Here is a 15,256-nt window from a genome sequence, read left to right as displayed (position 1 = left end):
GTAAACAGAGGGCTGGTGGCAAGGGGGCAGGGCAGGAGCAGCAAGATAGCCATGGAGGTCAGGCAGGCAGGATGGGCACTAGAAGCAAGACACACCATGAAGAGCAACAGTGAGACTGTGATGGCATACACACAGACCATGGAGGGAAGGTGGGAGGGGGTCAGGGGCAGCTAACTGACCACACAGGGAAGGTGGGAGGGGCCATGGCAGCACAGAAGACCATGCATGGCAAGTGGGAGGGTTAGTGGCAGCACAATGGCTATGATGGGCAAGAAGGAGGGTGCAGGGGCATGCACAAAGGACGATGGAGGATAGAAAGGAGGGTCAGGACCTGTGCACAGACAAGAAAGTTCAGGGGAAGGGGCCTCACAACAGACCGTACGGGGCAGGCAGGAGGAGCAGTTGCAGCACAACGACCAGGGAGGGCAGAAGGGTGTGGCAGTACAATGAACCATGTAGGACAGGAGGAAGAGGATAGGGGCATGGCATGTGGACAGGCAGGGTGGAGGTGGCAGGGACAGGTTACAGTCATCTGACAATGCTAGGCAGGTGGGAGGGGAGTGGCAGCTCAACAGAACACTCAGAGTAGATAGGAGTGGCAGATCCATGGAACATGGTGGGCAAAAAGGATGGAGCAGGGGCATGCACAAAGACATTGGAGGGCAGGGGGAAGGAGAATAGGGGCAGCAAGCTAAGCACAGAGTTTAAGCAGGAGGTCAATGATGGGGCATAGAATTGGGCAATGGAGGGCAGGAGGAGGGGACTGGTACATCATACTAAATTGAGGGCAGTGGCAGCACATCAGACCATGCATGGCAGGAGGGAGGAGGCTAGTCCATGGATTCACACAACAGAGGATAGGGAGGAGGGGGATGGGGCAGCAAGCTAACTGTTCAGAGAAGGCGGGTATTAGGAACTTTATTGTTTTTAAAACGTGTGTCTGTGCGAACTACATAAAATATGAACAAGTATGCAGCATAATCTCACTTTTATTCAGGAAGAAGAGGACGTTTGTGACTGTGACTCCGGGCTCACTTGGCAGAAACACCCCCTGACCCTCCACCCCCTAACGCAAAATGTAATGCCCGTGAAAAGGGTAGGTGAACACAGTGTTATATAGAACATAGTCCTGAGAGCACGATTGAAAATGAAAACTAGATATAGTGTATGGTATAAACTATGCACCACAAAGTGTGATATAAGATGAACCGGGCGTGAAATATAATATGCAATACATTGTGCGCAATGACAGATTCATTGGAGAGCGCGAGATAGCACAGGCACTAGCGCGTGCTATGCGATATGCGCCTTGGAGTGTAATATGCACAGGGCAGTGTTGTGTAACCTAACTAGTCTCTAAAGTTGCAATATAAAATATGTGCTGGGGAGTGTAACGTTGCATATGCACTGTGACAAAGATATGGATCCCAGATTGTAATATGTATGGCATAGCACTGTGCGTTATAACATAGGCATCGAGGAAGGCACGTTAGATGGGGCAATATAACCCGTGCGAAGACAAGTGTGGCATGACATATTCACGGGGTGGTGTTACAGTGCACATGGGCTAGAGAGTGTCATAGCAAATGCACTAGCTGGTGGAATACAACACAGAGGTGTGTGGCACTCGGCAGGCAATGGTGGGTGTAACACAGCATTGGGCTCTGCCAGGAGCGCGCTGTGACTCTCAAGTGATGTTCATCCCCTTTCCAGAGAGTAAAATAAAAAGTATTACACATCCGGCAGTGGATGTGTGTTTTATTAACCATGAGGGGGGTTTCTTACATAGTTTTGGTCAAATTTTTGTCGAATCCCCTTTGAATGGCTTGGTGTGCATGTGTATTAAATGTGCCCATCAATAGCTACCCATGTTTGTATAAATAAACGGCAAGGGTGTCTACCGGGATTAGGCACGGTAGGGCATCAGACATGTCAGAGCTTCACTAATGGTGTAAATACATTCCACGTGGATTCATTGTATGCATAGTCGCCTTTTAATGAATATCACTCAAATCGTCATGGTGATAGGTACGTACGGTTTGTCCAGCATGTCCTAGGTGTGTCTATAAATATATATTTTTTAAAAATAACAAAAAACAGTAGCCGGCCCTGGGGATTGGGGTCAAAAAAATATAATTAGGAGACAGGCCCTGGGGGATGGGGTCATCAGGGCGAATAAATTAGAATAAGAAGGGGAACCACACAGCCCCCCTTCTTAAAAAATTAAAATAAATAAAAGACTGGCATCGTGCCGGAGGCCACGCCCCCTCCTTGCAGCACTCTGCAAACGTGCCCCCTGGCGAGTTGTAATTTGGGGAATTAATTCCTCTTCAATACTGAGGGTCCCTGAGGGCCAACTGGCCCAACAGGCATCTCCAGTATGCGCCAGGGAGCTGCGCTGCAGACAGGTGTTCTGAGGCCAAGCCCCTTTTTACACCTCTCTGCAATGCAGCTCTGTGGTGCTTACTGGAGGTACCTAGTGGTCTAGTTTGACCCTAGGGACCCTTAGGATTCAAGGGGACTTAATCTCTCAACTTAGAACAGCCACAGGGCGCGTTTACACAGTGGTGAAGGGAGGGGACGGGGCCTGAGGTGACGTGTGCAAACACGCACTATGGCACGTTTTAAATTGGGGATATAATTTCCCTTCAATACTGAGGGCCCCTGGGGGCTAACTAGCCCACCAAGTGCTTCCAGTAAGCGCCACTGAGCTGCATTGCAGAGAGGTGGTCCAGGCTGTGCCACTTTTTACACCTCTCTGCAACGCAGTTCTGTGGCACTTACTGGAGGTACCTAGTGGGCTAGTTGGACCCTAGGGACCCTCTGGATACAAATGAACTTAATCTCCCAACTACAAACGGACACAGGGCGTGTTTACACAGTGGTGAAGGGAGGGGACAGCGCCTGAGTTAACGTGTGCAAAAACGCCCTGTGGCCTGTTTTAAGAGGTAGTTTTAATCCCCCTGCCCTATTATATACTAGGGGCTTACAGAGGAGGTCATGCTAATCACAGGGGGACCCCAACGCATAATGTTCCCTAGTGTATGTAGGTGTTTTCACTGTATTCTAAGTGTCTTTTAACATAGCACTGGCTCTCAGGCTCAGTTACCACCAGTATCCGTCTGAAAAAGTTGAGGGTACAGGATGATTTTGCAACAAGGATTCTTTCTGCTCTTCTTTTTGTTCTTTCTGCACGTTATCCTTCTTTCTGCACTTTTCTTCATCTTTGAGGACTTCTGTTGCTTCTTTCTGCACTTCTTTTTTTTCTTTCTGTGCATTTTGTCTTCTTTCTTCACATGTCCTATCTCTGTAGGCATAGTTAGAAATTAGCATTTAAAAAACCTTTGAAATTCACAGAAAAAACCATAGGTTTCAGGCACGTTATAGTTAGGAATTAGCATTTAAAAAACCTCAGAAATTAACTGAAAAAACCATAGGTTTCAGGGGTGTTATATTTAGCTGGACTTTTCACTTGTACAAAACCATTGAAATTCCCCCGTTATACTTAGTTCAGCTAACTATAACTCGCGCGCCCGCAATGCACTGCTGATGACGTCACATATTACATCACTCATGACATGGTCAGTGACATCACTCATGACATCACTGATGACATCTCAAATGACATCACTGATGACATCACTGATGACATCATCCTTGTGATAGAGTGGCAGACCTTCTCTCACCCTAATAAAACCTTTGATACACACATTCAAAAATAGAGACTAAAATTTTCAAAACAATGGACATACCAATACCAGTTACAACAACCTCTTCAGTAATTCTAAGATCCACATACACATCCACTCATTCACCAACAGTCCTATACAGTCACTCATACATGTACTCACTCATCATATGTACTCATACACCTATACATCCTGTTACACAATGCCACTCATCCATAGAGTTACTCACACACATAGTCACTCATGCTAATAAAGAATCAAACATACATTTACTTGCATATACAGTTATACACACACCACCACACTTACTTCTACAGAAACTTACACATACTTAGTCTTTTAAACAATCACTTATAGAAACACATACTTATTCATACAGGAACTCTTTCAATCTCTCACTCTCACATATACTCACTTATATACACCAATAGTCACATAAACTAGTTTAAAACATATGTAGTTACTCATAAAGACACTATTGAGACAGTCATTCACTCACTAACACACCCATACACACACTCATACACCCATACAGTCCTGCACACATGCTGTCTTCAACACATACAAACAGTGAGTCACTCATTCATGCACCTATGCACTATGTAATACCCCCCACCGAACCATACAGACACTCAGACTGATACTCAAAAAACCAACTAATAACCTATATAGACACCCATGTAGCTACTCACCAACCCATGCAGCCACTTATACACAAAGTGAGAGACTGATACAGATATTTACATATTTAAACATCACTCACTAAGCCATGTATTCACTATGATACAATTCAATTATTCTTTATTTCGGTCTTTCAGACCATAAAAGGATTACAACATAAAAAAACTCATGAAGATAAAATACAATTGTAATGTACAGTCAATTGACCAAAATATAAAACCATCATTCATTTAATAATAACTTAATGCATTGATTACGTCTGTGCCACATTGATGTTAAAAATTTTGCAAATGCAATTGGGGCTGACAAATCTCTTTTCAGAATCCTATAGGCAGGAAGATAGCGCCTAAAACCCAGATTTTTGAGTATTGGAACTAACCAGTAGTTTCTTGCTCTTCTGTATGCTGGACAGAAGAATATTATGTGCAAGTCACACTCCCTCAAGTATGCGCAAGCTGGGCATTGTAGTGAAGTCTCAGAACTTGTCCAGCGAGCAGTGTGCACTTTAAGAGGAAGGGTGCCATACCGCCATTGCATAAAAAGCTTCCTAGTAAGCGGCGGGCCAATATTATCGTATACGACCTCCTGGAGATATGAGTCTTTTGACCCCAAGAATTTGCCCGTCAGGGACCTCTCCTCTGTGTTATTAATGTGAGTGCGCAAATGGTATTCATAGTAGGCTTTTGAAAGAGACTGTCGTGAAGTTCTAGGGCAAGTATTTTCTGGATCGGACCATAAATTCTGTCTGCCTAATGCCTCACATGTTTGTTTAATATATCTGAGCCAAGGGAACCGTGCAGGGTTGCATAGTCTCATTATTTCCTGAAGCTCAGATCTATAATTAGACAATTCTGGTACCGACCATAGTTTTCGCCAGTACAATAGGGGTTTAAGACCCAGTTCTTCTGTAATTGGTCTAAGGCCTAAATCCAATCTCAGTGGTAAAAGTGGGGTGCTAGGCGGGAGCCCTGTTAATTGCCTGATAAAATTATTCTCAGTGACCTGCATGGTCTGGGTGGCAGAATGCCCCCATAATTCAGCTCCATAGGTCACTGCCCCTTTTGCCTGCATTCTATAAATTTGTAAGCGAGGGGAAAACGGCTGGTAAGTCAGACCGCGGGACATCCTTGCCAGTCCACCTGTCATTTGGGTTAATTTGAGTCTCGCCTTGGTGCGATGTGAATCCCAGGTCATAGACTCATTTAATGTTATCCCTAAGTACTCGAATGTAGAGACCCTCTCCAGCCTAGAGGGCCCAAGGGTAGGGTTGGCACGTGATTTCGGGGGGGGTTGAAGATCATATACTTAGTTTTGGAAGCATTGATCTCCAACCCCCGGATCGCACAGAAATTTGCGAATCCATCAAGGATCCGTTGAATGCCCATAGGAGACTTGGAGAGCAACAGGGTATCATCTGCAAAGAGAATAGCAGGTACCCCCGTGCCTCCAAGTCTAGGAGCATCAGTTTTTTCTAGTGCATTCAAGTGACTGATCACCCCGTTGACAAAGAGGCAGAACAGAGTCGGTGCCAACACACAACCCTGTCTAACCCCCCTGTCAACGGGGAAACGATCAGTAAGGGTGCCCCCCCTTCCAAACCTCACCCTTGCGAAATTCCCCAAGTGCAGTCTTCTTAAAATATCTAATATACCATTTGGGACGCTAAGATCGTCCAAGACGACCCACAGTTTATCCCGTGGCACTAAATCAAATGCGGCGCGTAAATCAACAAAAATCGTACAAAGAGTACCGCCCTCTATTAGAACAGTCTTCCAGTGGATACAATTTAATCTAAAAATCTGGTCGATGGTAGAGACTTTTCTTCTGAATCCAGCTTGATATGTGCTCATCGTGTTTGATTCCTCGATCCAGTCTTGTAGGTGGTTAAGAATGAGTCTGCCAAATAATTTTTTGGAGACATCAATAAGACTGATTGGTCTATAATTGGCTGGGAGCAGAGGTGAACCCTTTTTAAAAATTGGGACAATCTCTGCACCCAGCCAAGTGTCGGGAAGCTCCATACCCTTTAGAATAGAATTAAATAGAAAGACAAAATAAGGTGCCCAGACTTCGGGTTCCTGTTTGAATAGGTCTCCCGGAAGGCCATCCAAACCCGGTGCCTTTCCTGATGCCAGACCCATGATGGCTACTTTAACTTCTTTGAGTGAAAAAGAGAGTGACAAACCCGATAGTGTGTTTGTTTCTACCTGGACAGGGTCCGCTCCAGTCCCCTCAGGTGACATATATAGAGACTGGAAATGGTCCTGCCAGGTCTTGGCTGAGATGTTAGGTTCGACCGCAGAGACCAACTCGTCTGAGCCTGTGTTTACACAGCGCCAGAATTTTCGTGAATCTCTGCGTGCCAAAAGTTTCGTTAGTTTCTCCCATTTTTCGTGTTCCCATTCTAGTTTTGCATTCTTGATTAGGGATTTGTATGCCAGTCTTCGTTTGCTGATTTCTGCCCGGCCTAGTCCAGTCTTAATTGCAAAGAGAAGGTCGCTTTTAGCCTTCCTACATGCAGAATTATACCAGGAGGGACCAGAAGTAAACCCACAGGCCTTTTTGGGTTTGCTGGTTAGAATTCCTGATACAGATGTAGTAAGATCTGCATGCAGCTGGCCCAACTTAGTAAATGATCCCATCATACTGGGTTGGGTGTTTAAAACTTGGCCCTTCTCTAACATGGGAGTTAGTAGGGCGTATAGCTTAGGTAACAGCCCTTGTTTGGCTACTATATTCTCCCATTTTATTCTACGTCTGTTATTTGAGAGAAGTAGCCCCACATCGGGAGACTCCCTATTCTTTTCCCTAGATTCCAGGCCAGAGCAGTATAACTCGAGCTCCAAAGCATTATGGTCACTATCCTCTCTTGGCAATATGTGGAAATCACTTAATTGTGACCACAAGGCCAGTGGGACCAAAATATAATCAAGACTTGATGTTTTGTTTCCTCTATGGAAGGTGCATTTTGGAGGAATATCTGATGGTAACCTTCCGTTGCAGGCCCTGAGTCCGTGTTTGAGAGTAAGAGATGTAATTTGCACCGCCAAAGGGGACCATACTCTTGGGGCCGGTAGCTGGGAGGGTGGTATAGACCAGGCCAGATCCTCCTCCTTGGTCAGGCCATCCAATGGACCCATGAGTGGCTCAAAATGACAGTTCAGATCTCCACCTATTATGTAGGGGATGCCCTCAGGAATTGTGTTAAGGGCAAGATCGAGCTCATCAATAGTGCAAGATTCTTTCGAGATACTAACTGGCCTCGAATAGGCATTTATTACCAAGAGGCGGTGCGAGCCAGGCCACTCCAGAAGTACAGCCAAAATATCCTCCGAGTTTACTGGCAGGGGGACAGCCCTACAGCCTAATTCTACCGCTATCCAAATTGCAAGACCGCCAGAAGGACGGCCTTTGCCACTCCATTTGGCGTTCTTGGAAAAAACGGCGATGCCAGTGCGAGTAAGATCTTCCCTCATCCAGGTTTCTTGGAACAGACATATATTCTTGTTCTCTATGAAAATGTTCCAAGCCGGGCAATTTAATTTATTAGATAAGCCCGCCACATTCCAAGATAGAATTTTAAGAAGGGGGGCTAGGGTCCTCACAGGGTTAGGAGATGTCGATACAGTGGCCATAGGGTGTACATTCGAGTTGGCAGACAATTCATCCTGTGCTAGGCTCCCCTGTACTGCACCATTAGATAAAGTAGAAGCCACCACACAGGATTCCAAGTTGGTTTGCATCTGCTGGGATCCGTTGTTCTGTATGAGAGTATCTAGCTGTACATCATATAGTGGAGACCTTTTACGGTCCACTACCTCGCCTAGGCTTTGCCTACCCAGTCAGTCCACCCTATCTATGTAACTAAACCTGTTATATGTGGGAAAATAATTATCCGCCGCGATTCTAGGGATAGGGTGAATTTTATTTGCATTGGGTCTCCACCTCCGATCCCTGCTACTAGACACCAGTTCCCATCCCTCTCCCTCCCCCTCGTGCCCCACCAAGGGGTAGAAAAAAGACAGGGGGAGGGTTTGGATGGACGACCCGTGCATATTCCGGGGCCAGCTACAGATGTACTTAACAGTGGCAGGGTCCCTGAAGTTGATCACAACACAGTCACCCTGAATAGACTTCCTAGTGGTGCCTACCCAGGGGACTCTTCTCACCATAAGAACCTCACTGTGTATGCCCTCGGGCAGGGGTCTATTAATGGACAACCAGTGAATAATCTTGTTTTTTAATGCACCCACTGGTTCTCTGGCAGGAGGGATTAATTCAGGAATACCTGCTAGGATCACCACATATGGGATGGCCTGGGGTGGAAGGTTGACTATCTTGTGCTGTGAATCCATCATTGGTGCCTCTGGAGGAGGTGCGACCAAAACATCTTGGCGATTTATGTTTGCACAAGTTGAATTAGGTAAAGATGGATTCTCTGATGTACATACGGAAGGTTCTTGTATTAAAATAGGCTGGGATGGAAGTAGGCCTTTTTTGGAGAGGGGCTCAGATTCATTCTCCCTCTCCTTGCTGGTCTTAGCACTAGATATCTTCTTCCCCTCCGTTGTGCATAAAAGGCCCGTATGGATTTTCAATAGGAGTGATTCCATCTTGGAAATGCGATCCTCCAGGGGATTGAGAATTTCCCTTAGGAGGACTCGAATGTCCAAGAGAGTGGGTGGCTCATTCCCTGCTATGCAATTAGGGCTGGGGGGTAGCTCATGTATATTTGGAGCGTGTGGTAACCTATTTTTCCCAGATTGGCTCGATAGCTTGGTTTTGGGAATCTTGTGAGATGACTCATTTTTAGAGTTACCTTTAGGAGCATTCACCTTGCGTCCTCCAATGGAGCCAACCTTTTTTATGATTTTCTTCTTAGGAATTGCTCCTTCCCTCGTCCTCCGTATTAAGTCTGAATTAGAAGTAGAGCTCTCGGTAATTGCATCACCAGTGGGGAGGGTTTGAGTAGCATTCGAGGGAAGTGATGGTGGCCTGGCGCAAGGGAGAGGTAAAATGCTTAGCTCCGTAATAGCAGACATCTCGCAGTCAGTGGTAATTGAGATAGGACTGCGCAGGTCAGCTAATTCAGGAGTAACGTTTGTCCTTCTTAAATCTACCCTTTTCGGGGCACCAGTTTGTTCAGGCGTGATAGCAAGTGCAAGGGGACCTAATGAAGATCTTCTAACCCAGTCAATCTCTTGGGATATTCGCCTTTCAAGAATGGATATTTCATCAATTATTAGTGAACCAGCTTTGGCAAAATAAGTGTCTAAAGTACTTTTAGCCGCTCCTACAGCCCGGGTAGATCTGCTTCTAGTTTCTCTAGCCGACATTCTCATAAAATTCTTCTAATACTAAGAACTAAAATTTGCGATAAGGTAAGTCCTTGGCCTTGACTCGGCCGTCCTAGAATGGCCTCAAACGGCCCGCTCTTTGCCCGGTCTTCGCTCCGCTCTTCGTTCCGCGCGCGTTCCGCTAGCGCGAATGTTATTGCGGTATACGTAAGGCGGAGTAACTAAGGGGAGTGGCTGGGAAGAGGACCCAGCTGCGCCGATGGTGCTCCAGGCGCTGGGGAAGCTGGTCCTCGCAGTCCCGCCCTCCTCGGTATGCAGGTCTCAATCAGGCTGGCGTGGAGCAAAGGAAACAAGAGTCAGGGCACACAAGAACCAAGTGCCAGCAGGAATTTATAACCACGAGCGGCCCCCGCAAAGCGGGGGCCGCGAGTCGCTGCTTTGCTGGTCAAGGGGAGTGGCTGGGAAAAGGACCCAGCTGCGCCGATGGTGCTCCAGGCGCTGGGGAAGCTGGTCCTCGCAGTCCCGCCCTCCTCGGTATGCAGGTCTCAATCAGGCTGGTGTGGAGCAAAGGAAACAAGAGTCAGGGCACACAAGAACCAAGTGCCAGCAGGAATTTATAACCACGAGCGGCTCCCGCGAAGCGGGGGCCTCGAGTCGCTGCTTTGCTGGTCAAGGGGAGTGGCTGGGAAGAGGACCCAGCTGCGCCGATGGTGCTCCAGGCGCTGGGGAAGCTGGTCCTCGCAGTCCCGCCCTTCTCAATCAGGCTGGCGTGGAGCAAAGGAAACAAGAGTCAGGGCACACAAGAACCAAGTGCCAGCAGGAATTTATAACCACGAGCGGCTCCCGCGAAGCGGGGGCCGCAAGTCGCTGCTTTGCTGGTCAAGGGGAGTGGCTGGGAAGAGGACCCAGCTGCGCCGATCGTGCTCCAGGCGCTGGGGAAGCTAGTCCTCGCAGTCCCGCCCTCCTCGGTATGCAGGTCTCAATCAGACTGGCGTGGAGCAAAGGAAACAAGAGTCAGGGCACACAAGAACCAAGTGCCAGCAGGAATTTATAACCACGAGCGGCTCCCGCGAAGCGGGGGCCTCGTGTCGCTGCTTTGCTGGTCAAGGGGAGTGGCTGGGAAGAGGACCCAGCTGCGCCGATGGTGCTCCAGGCGCTGGGGAAGCTGGTCCTCGCAGTCCCGCCCTTCTCAATCAGGCTGGCGTGGAGCAAAGGAAACAAGAGTCAGGGCACACAAGAACCAAGTGCCAGCAGGAATTTATAACCACGAGCGGCTCCCGCGAAGCGGGGGCCGCAAGTCGCTGCTTTGCTGGTCAAGGGGAGTGGCTGGGAAGAGGACCCAGCTGCGCCGATCGTGCTCCAGGCGCTGGGGAAGCTAGTCCTCGCAGTCCCGCCCTCCTCGGTATGCAGGTCTCAATCAGACTGGCGTGGAGCAAAGGAAACAAGAGTCAGGGCACACAAGAACCAAGTGCCAGCAGGAATTTATAACCACGAGCGGCTCCCGCGAAGCGGGGGCCGCGAGTCGCTGCTTTGCTTGGTCAAGGGGAGTGGCTGGGAAGAGGACCCAGCTGCGCTGATGGTGCTCCAGGCGCTGGGGAAGCTGGTCCTCGCAGTCCCGCCCTCCTCGGTATGCAGGTCTCAATCAGGCAATATATGGGTGCACGACACCGGTTTCAAAGGGTGCAGCATCCTGTTACACAATGCCACTCATCCATAGAGTTACTCACACACATAGTCACTCATGCTAATAAAGAATCAAACATACATTTACTTGCATATACAGTTATACACACGACACCACCACACTTACTTCTACAGAAACTTACACATACTTAGTCTTTTAAACAATCACTTATAGAAACACATACTTATTCATACAGGAACTCTTTCAATCTCTCACTCTCACATATACTCACTTATATACACCAATAGTCACATAAACTAGTTTAAAACATATGTAGTTACTCATAAAGACACTATTGAGACAGGCATTCACTCACTAACACACCCATACACACACTCATACACCCATACAGTCCTGCACACATGCTGTCTTCAACACATACAAACAGTGAGTCAGTCATTCATGCACCTATGCACTACGTAATACCCCCCACCGAACCATGCAGACACTCAGACTGATACTCAAAAAACCAACTAATAACCTATATAGACACCCATGTAGCTACTCACCAACCCATGCAGCCACTTATACACAAAGTGAGAGACTGATACAGATATTTACATATTTAAACATTACTCACTAAGCCATGTATTCACTATGATACACTTAATCAGTCAGTTACACAATCAATTTTTCAAAAAAAATCATCCATTTAGACACTTATATACCCATTTATTCTTCCATCGACCTTAAGATATACATATATAAAACATATTTAATTTTCAGAAAAACAGACATTCACTGGATGATGTCATCAGTGATGTCATTTGAGATGTCATCAGTGATGTCATGAGTTATGTCACTGACCATATCATGAGTGATGTAATATGTGACGTCATCAGCAGTGCATTGCGGGCGCGCGAGTTATAGTTAGCTGAACTAACTATAACGGGGGAATTTCAATGGTTATGTACAAGTGAAAAGTCCAGCTAACTATAACACCCCTGAAACCTATGGTTTTTTCAGTTAATTTCTGAGGTTTTTTAAATGCTAATTCCTAACTATAACGTGCCTGAAACCTATGGTTTTTTCTGTGAATATATATATATAATGCTCCAGTTTGCATAAAAGACGGGGGTGCACAGCAGCCTATCCGAAGGTGTCATTGCATAAATGTGTGAAAGCAGATGATGCGGTGAACTTTGTGTCTCAGCCTTTGATAAAGGAAGTTATTTCCGAAATGCGTCAGGCCAGGCAGCCCAAGATGTGATGGATGTCAGGATGTACACTGTTGTTTGAGTGCACCCCCATCTTTTAGGGAAACTGGAGCATTATGTGCACACGGCTGCCTATGCCGTGGGGGAGTGCACCATCGCAATCACAGCGGGCATGGAGCCGTAAATTGTGCCCGGCACATCCATGATGCAACAGCACCGAGGATTTCAACCATCCACGCCTTGGGACCCATCTGAGGGCATGTAGAAGGTACCCACAGTTCACGGCACCCATTTGGGACTACATTACCCAGAATGCGATATGCAAAAGACTCATTTGAGCAGCCTATGAGAGGGCTAAAGACTCTTTCACAGCAGCCTATCCGAAGGTGTTTTATTGAATAAATGTGTGAAAGCTGACGATGCGGTGAACTTTGTGTCTCAGCCTTTGATAAAGGAAGTGATTTCCGAAACGCGTCAGGCCAGGCAGCCCAAGATGTGATGGATGTCAGGATGTACACTGTTGTTTGAGTGCACCCCTGTCTTTTAGGCAAACTGGAGCATTATGTACACACGGCTGCCTACGCCGTGTGGGAGTGCACCATCACAATCACAGCGGGCATGGAGCTGTAAATTGTGCCCTGCACATCCATGATGCAACAGCACAGAGGATTTCAACCATCCACGCCTTGGGACCCATCTGAGGGCATGTAGAAGGTACCCCCGGTTCACGGCACCCATTTGGGACTACATTACCCAGAATGCGATATGCAAAAGACTCATTTGAGCAGCCTATGAGAGGGCTAAAGACTCTTTCACAGCAGCCTATCCGAAGGTGTTTTATTGAATAAATGTGTGAAAGCAGACGATGCAGTGAACTTTGTGTCTCAGCCTTTGATAAAGGAAGTGATTCCGAAACACGTCAGGCCAGGCAGCCCAAGATGTGATGGATGTCAGGATGTACACTGTTGTTTGAGTGCAACCCCATCTTTTATATATGTATATATATATATATTTATTCACTGAAAAAACATAGGTTTTTTTGCACTGCTGATGACGTCACATATTACATCACTCATGACATGGTCAGTGACATCACTGATGACATCAATGATGACATCACTGATGACATCTCAAATGACATCACTGATGACATCATTCATGTGAAAAATTGATGCATCTTCTCACACCCTAATATAACCTTTGATACACCCACTCTAAATTACAGACTGCCATTCTCAAAACCATAGACACTTCAACACCAATAACTACATACCCACTCACTGATTCTTAGCTCTACACACACATCCACTCACTCACCCGTACCGTCACTCATACTTATGGTCACTCAGTACAAGACTATCATATGCACTCATACACCTATATAGAAACTCACACACCGCCACTCATCCATAGAGGTACTCACACACCTAGTCAGTCATGCAAATAATTAATCACACCACCATTTACTCACTTATACAGTTATACACACACCAGCTCACTTACTCATACAAATAGTAGCACATACTTACGCTTCTATACAAACACTGATACAAGCACAGACTCATCCATACAGCCACTCTAACAATAACACACTCTCACTTACAGCCATTTATATACTCCAACACACATATATACTGCCTTTCACATATGTAGTTACTAACACATATACAACTGAGATATACATTCACTCACTAACACACCTATACACACAATCACCCACCCATACAGTCCATCACAGATGCACTCTTGAAACCATGCACACAATGATTCACCCACTCACACATCTATGTACAGAGTCACATATACCCTACCCACACAAACACTCAGGCACCCATACAGATACTCAGACAACCAATCAATAACCCATATAGACACTCATTTAGCTATTTGCAAACCCATGCAGCCGCTTACACACCAACTGACAGACAGAGACAGACATTCACACAGTTTACTCACTAACCCATGCATTCAGTAAGATAAGTTAATTCACTCACTTATAGAGTCAGTCACGCACCTACTAAATCATCCATTCAGACACTTATACACCCACTCATTCTTCAACACGCCTTTCCCTATATTTATTAAACATGTTTAAACTTTACAGAAACACACAGTCACTGGATGATGTCATTAGTGATGTCATCAGTGATGTCATTTGAGATCTCATGAGTGATGTCACTGACCATGTCATGAGTGATGTAATATGTAACGTCATCAGCAGTGCATTATGGGGGCGCGAGTTATAGTTAGCTGAACTAACTATCACGGGGGAATTTCTATGGTTTTATACGAGTGAAATGTCCAACTAACTATATCTTTCCCTAAAACCTATGGTTTTTTCCAGTGAATTTCTATGTTTTTTGTACAGAATGTGAAGATTTTTTTAAACTGTTAATTTGTAAATATATTATTTATTAAACAATATTATATAATTTTCTGAAAATTGTTTAAAATTCTTTTTTTTTAATTAAAACTGAAATATACTGTATTTTTAAAAAAATGTAAAATATATTTATATTATTTTCTTTTTTTTTAATGAATTTTGGAGTCGCGCACCCTAAGCGTACCTAACGCGATGGGTGTGCGTATTACAGCCGCAATATTGGAAAAGTTGTGAAGGATCCGCGTATGGTGTGCGACGGGTGCGTGTTTTCCAGTTACGTGATATACGTATAATATTACGTGTTGTGCGCGATAGGTATGCAACTGATGCGCGACTCCTGCTCCCGCTAATTCGTGACACATGCG

The sequence above is a fragment of the Triturus cristatus genome, chromosome 5_2 (assembly GCF_964204655.1).
Source record: "Triturus cristatus chromosome 5_2, aTriCri1.1, whole genome shotgun sequence".
NCBI lineage: Eukaryota > Metazoa > Chordata > Amphibia > Caudata > Salamandridae > Triturus > Triturus cristatus.
The sequence above is the reverse complement of the archived record's forward strand: the minus strand, read 5'-3'. Positions refer to the sequence as shown.